Source organism: Colobus angolensis, unplaced genomic scaffold (genome assembly GCF_000951035.1).
Source record: "Colobus angolensis palliatus isolate OR3802 unplaced genomic scaffold, Cang.pa_1.0 Scaffold135, whole genome shotgun sequence".
NCBI lineage: Eukaryota > Metazoa > Chordata > Mammalia > Primates > Cercopithecidae > Colobus > Colobus angolensis.
In genome coordinates, this window is record NW_012114433.1 from 602,748 (window position 1) to 610,376 (window position 7,629).

Genomic DNA, 7,629 nt, shown 5'->3' on the forward strand with positions numbered 1-7,629 from the left:
GGCTAGCGAGTCCTGAAGATGACACCGTTCCCAGGTGCCACACTATGCACATGGCCACGGTCAATGCTGGTGGCTAGCGAGTCCTGAAGATGACAACGTTCCCAGGTGCCACACTATGTACACAGCCACCATCAATGCCGGGAGGGTAGCAGGTCCTGAGGATGACAGTGTCCCCAGGTGCCACACTCTACATATGGCCACAGTCAATGTCGGGAGTGCAGCAAGTCCTGAGTATGACACCATTCCCAGGTGGCCACACTATGCACACGGCCAAGGTCAATGCTGGTAACTAGTGGGTCCTGAGGATGACAGTATTCACAGGTGGCCACACTACGTACCAGCCACGGTCAATGCTGGTAACTAGCAGGTCCTAAGGGTGACAACATTCCAAGATGGCCACACTGTACCAGCCATGGTCAACACTGGGAGGGTAGGTGGTCCTGAGGCTGACAACACGTTCATGACTGGATCCCTCCCAGTGCCAGATACCACCTTGTGCCTCTCTCCCTTCAATCAGTCCTGATTTGTGTCAATTCGCCTTAAAACTGTAATCATCCATAGAGCACTCTCCTGAGATCTGTAGTAGTTCTGGGGAAGTATCAAACTCCAGGGAACCTATGGGGACCCCCAAATGTGTAGCCCACTGGTCTGAAGTGAGAGGGACCCTGAGGCCCCCACCGCTGTGGCTCTCGTTGGAAGTGAGGACCTCTAGCTGGTGTGGAAATGGTGCCCTCACCTTGTGCTTGGTTGACTCTGGGTGGTAACTGAAAGCACCATTTACCCTCAACCCACAGAAGCATCTCTGCTCGCATGTTCACTGGGAGCTCCCTCATGCATAGGTTCCATAAGCAACCTTTTAAAAACCAACCTCATTCCTCCGGGAAACTATGTTTGAGCAGGCCAAAAGGATATCGTTTTCTAAAATCCTTACTGAGAATGTAAGAGGATATGATTTGGCTGTGTACCCACCCAAGTCTCATCTGGAATCGATGATTCCCATGACCTCCGTCTGTCACGGGGGGACCCAGTGGGCGATAATTTAATCACAGGGACGGTTACCTACATGCTGTTCTCCTGATATGAGTGAGTGCTCACGAGATCTGAAGGTTTTATAAGGGGCTTGTCCCCCTTTCACTCTGCACTTCTTGCTGTCGCCATGGGAGGAAGGATGTATTTGCTTCCCCTTCTGCCATGATTATAAGTTTCCTAAGGCCTCCCAAGCCCTGCTGATATGTGAGTCAATTAAACCTCTTTCCTTTAAAAATCACCGAGTGTTGGGAAGTTCTCGATTAGCAGTGTGAGAACAGACTAATACATAAGGTGCTATGAGTTGAATAATGTGTCTAAAATTTGACTTACACTGTTTAATCCCACCATCATAAGATGCATATGGTTCTATTGACATAATACATTCGTGTCTTAACATTTAAAATGTAGGTTGCATGTTAGGATTATGTTAGAATCTACCTGAGCCCTGAAAACACATCGGTAACTTCACAAGCCCCCCATTTCAAATGTGAAACACACAATTCTGTTTGTTTTCTGCAGACATTTATGCAACTTGCATGTGAAAGCTAGTCTCTCCCCAGTGTATGTGATCATCTCGTCTCCAGGAAAATGTGGATGCATCGCTACAGGAAATACAACATTTTGATTTTGAGACTGTTTTCTGGAGTAACCACCCAGAGGTCCACCCGGGGTGCTGGTACAGAATCTCAGTGTTGCAACGGGCTTTGATTTGTTGTCCCGACCGACATCGATTCCATTGTTGAGACCCATCAATTTCATTTACTAAGTGTTTGGATCGCTGGAGCTTAGTTAACGAGGATGCAACTGAGCCTTCAGAGCTGGCCTGACTCTTCCTCCGTTTGATTTGCAATGGCTGTTCCACTGGTCCACCTCCAGCTGCACAATCTAAGTTTAAACCTCAGTGAAGTTGCTTGGGTTTGGGGGGGCTTACCATTTTCTCACATCAATTCATTGTTAATTGACTTTGATTGCTGTGTAAGGGACAGTTTCAATCACATACCTGTTAGGTGTGTCCTTGGGCAGTTTATGGCAATGTCCAAGCCCATATGGGACACCCATTATTTCCATTGCACCACTCTTCCCTCAGCTGAGCAGCAAGCACTCTCTTCATGCACTTATCACTATGCTGCAAAATTTGTTTGTGATTTTTAAAAACACCAGTAACATGAAAAAAATGTGCATACATTAAGTACAAAGAGGGAAATAAATGTACTAGTAGTGTGGAATTATAATTATATAAACACATCAAAACTCTGTGCTCAGAAATCATTAGAGGAATACACAGTGAGATGTTCACAGTGAGTATGTTTCGGTAGCAGGCCTGTGATCTTTTTCTACTTTCTTGGATGCTTAAATCTCCCTAATAATCCCTAATAAGAGTATTTTGTAATAGGAATGTTTTAAAAGAGAAAAACAAAACAAAAACTACGCTGGCTATTGGTGGAGTAGTGCTGCCCTCACATGAAAGAATAGTTTATCCTTGAATGAGTCCAATTCAGCTCACCAGGAGGGTGGGCCTAGCAGCCCCTATGTCCCGTCAGGACAGGCCCCCCACCCCCGAGTCCCTGGCCATCCCCTATCTCCCAGAGCATCACTGACCCTCCGGCTCTCGCTGCCCTCTGCCTTCTTCCTGCCTTTATCCCAGCCTGTTCCCATCACCATCTCCCTGTTCCTTGCCCCCAGCAGCATTCCTCTCAGGGAAGGCTCTGGAAACACAAACACTGCTCTCCTGCAAAATGAGAGTGGGCAAGGCTCAGGTCTGTGTGCCTGGAGGGGCCATGCAGAGAGGTTCCCAGGGGCGCCTGCCCTCCCTTCCGCAGGCCTCCTGCTAGCCCACATGGCTGGGGAGCGTCTCCAGACAGGGATCCTTCCTGCCCAGAAGTCTCCCTAGAGGAGAGACCAGCAGGTGGTCAGCTTAGACGCTGCTCCTGCATACCTTCTATAATAGCATTTTGAATTTTACGTAGCAGCTTAATTTGGAAAGCTGAATCATAAGTTCTAACGCACAAAGTCTCTCCAATCAAATCAATTAAAATTTTCTTTTAGGGTAATACTTATTAAACTGCAGCATTTAACAAAATTCAAAATGTGTTTGTATTTTTTAAATGATTCTTGCTCCAACCAGAATTATAGGAAAATGAAAGGCCAGCCACACAGAAACAATGTGTTCATGTTCAAAAGGCCTTGAGATCGTTTTCCTGCGTTTCCACCAAGACCTCTGAGTGTTAGAGCCGGAGGGTGGCGTCTGACGCGCGAAGACTCTGCCACCTCCCAGGTGAGAGCTCAAGTCTCCGGAGTCCCTGCTGGGCACTGCTACAGGAAGTAAAATCACCGGCTCCTTAAAACTGTTCTCCAGCTGCAGCTCTCCTGTCCTCCTCCCAAAACCAGCCTCCACTGCTGCCCTCAGCTCTGCCCGCCTTCCAGCTTGAGCTCCTCTCTCTTCCCTGTACTCCTCCGCACTGTCTGTGGTGTGCACAGGTCCTTCCAGAGCTTGTCAGTCACACATTCTTGGACCCTGCAATTAACACCATATTGTTCTGGGGTGTGTGTGTGTGTGTGTGTGTGTGTGTATGTGATTTACTACCGAAATTCTCCAGCATTGTCTCTTGTCACTGTTACTCCCTTACCAGGAACTCCTACTTAGACTTCCCAGCTTGCTTTCCTTCTCATAACTTTATAAAAACTGCTTTGTTAAAATCACTTCTGAGTGTCAGGTCTGAGTTTCCTTAGCTCGCGTGGGCCATCTGCACTATCTGATGAACTCCTGTGTCCTCGCCTAACCAGGCCTACAGGGTCCTCCCTTCTCTCCCCAACACAGCTTCCGCCCTGCTGACCCCCTCACCTACACGCTCTGTGCAGGCCCCACCTCCTCCGTGTCCACACCCGCCCCCAGTGATCTCAGCAACGCTGCACGTCCAGGATGTTTCCGGCCCTCACAAAACAATTCAGGCCTAATGACCACTTACCAAGAGCCAAGCAGTGTGCTCAGCCCCTCCCATGCGTCCTCCTGCTGAATTCTCCCACACCACCAGGAGATGGGGCTGTTTGCAACCCCATTCGACAGATCAGGAAACTGAGGCTCCCATCAGGAAGGGAAATTGTGTGAACAACACTCAGCAGAACAAGCACTCCACCCGGCTTCATCAGAGTCCCAAGTCAGAGGCATAATTTGGGGTTTCTGGGTCACCTGCTGCAGGGCAGTCTCCACACCTGACTGTCGGGGCTTCGCAAATCTCTGTCCACCGTGCTCTCGGGCTTGTGTCCTCATCTATTCATGCACACAGCACTCATCCCCATGAAAAGAAGTTCCTTTCTCCTTTTCTTTCTTTCCTCAGAAATGTTCTTCTCTCTTTTCTGTTTCTTAAAATCGTGCATATCTTTCCAAATCTAGTTAAATGCTGCCTTTGTAAAAATTCCCTGAATCGTGATGTTAAAAAAAAATGGTTTCTCCCCTGAATTCCAGTTCTATTCTGCACCACCTGTAGCAATGCTTGCATTTTATTAAATAGGTGTGATTGCTGTTTCTCATCTCCCCTACCCTACCTTAACTTTCTGAAGGCAGGACCTCTCTGCCACATTTCTCGAATTCCCTATAGCATCAAGCAGACAGTGAGAACTCAATATTTTATAAATGAATGACTCAAGACAATGGAAGTCAGAATTCTCCACTCTTCTCTAAGACCCTCTCTTCTCTTGGAGAATCATATATAATTTAGTTTTATTACCTTTTAAAGAGCATAAAACAAGCTTACACATAGATATAAAGTAAACTAACCACACACACAGAATAATTATGAAGTCAATAAAACATCCTGCAATCTTAAGAACACATGTCAATAACCTTGCCGAGAGAGAAGCCAGCACTGCGCATGGAGCACAATTCGAAGAGGCAGTTAATATGCCAGGCAAATTTGAGCAGGTTGGTAATGTGATTTAGCTGTCTTAACTGTGTTGAGTGATTACCTCCACTGATCAAGGAGTAGAATGGCAAGGAAAACACAATTACGACTCTCACATTCGATTTCCCTGCATCCTCTGTGACGATGGGGCATTTCTGCCTGCATTCTCCACGGCTCCAGATTAGACAGTGTGACAGGGAGTCTTAATCCGTAGTTCTGCCCATCAGCACATTCAATAGACTTAGGATTTCTCACCACATGCCTTTATTTTGGAAAACTGTTCATTTCAAGACCACAGGCAAAGGGGATACTAAGAATAATCACAGAATTCACATCAGAAAGGTATGATTAGGATGAGGATGTGAGAAATGTGCAAGGCTAAGAGTGGGGAGTCCTGGGGTGAACTTCCCACCTCAAAGCCCAGCACGAGGGTCCCTGGACGCTGTCAGCCCTGGACGTGGGTCCCCAAGACTCGACTGCAACTTGGAGTGGCCACACCTGCCCTGCCAGGCTGCCACGGAGATAACACGGAGGAGCACCCGTGAGAACATCTGCTATGCCAAGCTCAGGGACACGTGCGTCTCCCCATCCGGCGCTTCTTCTTGTATTTAAATCTTTTGATCTCCTTTTGGCAAAGGCCAGTCATTTAAACTTTCTGATTTTCAGTTTCTTTGTATGGAAACAACAGTGATTTCATTGGCTATATAGGTATCACAAAACAGTTTTACTAATTTTTAGTCAATAACTAGTTTACTAATCATCAAGAGCTGCATAGACACTGTTTGCTCTCTGCGTTCCTCAGCTATATCCTCTTTGTCTTTCTCTAAAATCCTGTCTGGGTGTATCTTTCTTTGTATGAATATGAAATAAGACACGAATTTTGATTTGTACTCACTAAATCTTGGAAGCAATACATCTTGTTATATTAGTATATGCACCAAATACTAAATACAGATATACACTCCCTCAAAAAATTTGCCTACAACTACATGATACGACAATACTCCATTTTTAAGTAAAGAGAAAAACTGAGTCACTTATCTGTATAGTTCACGTTCCTGATATAAGAATTAGGGTTATGAAAATGAAAAAAACTAAAAAATTTAAAAAAAAAACAAAACTGCAACCCCCTCCCCTCCAAACCCTCTACCACTGTATTTTCATACAAACCTCAAACCTTCCATGTTGAAGCAGAATTTTTTTTTTTTTGACACGAAGTTTCACCATTGTTGCCCAGGCTGGAGTACAATGGTGCAATATCAGCTCACTGAAACCCCTGCCTCCAGGTTCAAGCGATTCTCCTGCCTCAGCCTCCTGAATAGCTGGGATTACAGGCGCTCGCCACCACACACAGCTAATTTTTTGTATTTTTAGTAGAGACAGGGTTTCACCATGTTGACCAGGCTGGTCTCGAACTCCTGGCCTCAGGATCAGCCCGCCTCAGCCTCCCAAATTGCTGGAATTACAGGCAAGAGCCACTGCGCCCAGCACAGAATACTTTTAAGATGGTTAAATGATCTGATTAAATCATTGAGAAGGTGCTTCTCTATCTTCTAACATCTCCTAAAGATATTTTGGAAACCTGCTCAAATTTGCCTGGCATATTAACTGCCTCTTCGAATTGTGCTCCATGCGCAGTGCTGGCTTCTCTCTCGGCAAGGTTATTGACATGTGTTCTTAAGATTGCAGGATGTTTTATTGACTTCATAATTATTCTGTGTGTGTGGTTAGTTTACTTTATATCTATGTGTAAGCTTGTTTTACGCTCTTTAAAAGGTAACTAAAAAATTAAGCAGATTATTTTTAACTTCAATAATAATTGCTTTTTCTCCACTATGTACAAAAAAACAAAAAAAACCCTGTCATTTACAAATGCTCCATCTGGAAGGCTGAGGCTGGAGGATCACTTGAGCTCCGCCACTTCGGGGCTCCCCATTCTTCATAGCTTCCAGTTACTCACAAGACCTTTCCAAGATTTCACTCTTATTTTGGAAGACCTTCATGAACATTACATTATGTTAAAGGTAGAATTAAAAGCAAGCCATTTTAGAAAAAGATTTCTGTATCTGAGGTTTTAACTCAGGTGCTGATGCTGAGTCTGTCATCAGAATGGTGCCATGGCCAGAGCCACATGGTGTCCCCAGAGAAGGGGTGACTCTGCGGGTGGCAGGCAGGCCGTCAGAGGGACTCGCCATCAGAGAGTGCACCACACGGGGACTCAGCTGCTCAGGGGTGCCTTTCTGTCCTCTCAGCTCTCAGGCAGAGCACGCGGGCCGCCCAGCTGTGGGAGCTACAGGGCAGTGGCAGGCAGAGAGGACGTTGATCCTGGCCTCAGTCCCTGTCTGCTGCGACCCATCCAATCCTCAGAATCACACAGTGTCTTATGTCACGTCTTTCAGGAGATAGAAGAGTGGCCGTGCAGATGGCGACAGCCTGGGAAATATGTTCCAAAGAAGAATCTCAGAATCTGAACCACTTCAAAAGTTCCCAAATACAATCGTTACTCTCCCAGAATATCAGCTGAGTGAATACTGTGCTTTACACTCGGGCAGATTTCAAACAATGTTTGCTTACAACGGCCGGTCACAAAACAACGTTCGCTTACGGCGGCCAGTCACCAAGCGACGTTCGCTTACGGCAGCCAGTTAAAAAACAACGTTCACTTACGGCGGCCAGTCACCAAGTGACGTTCGCTTACGGC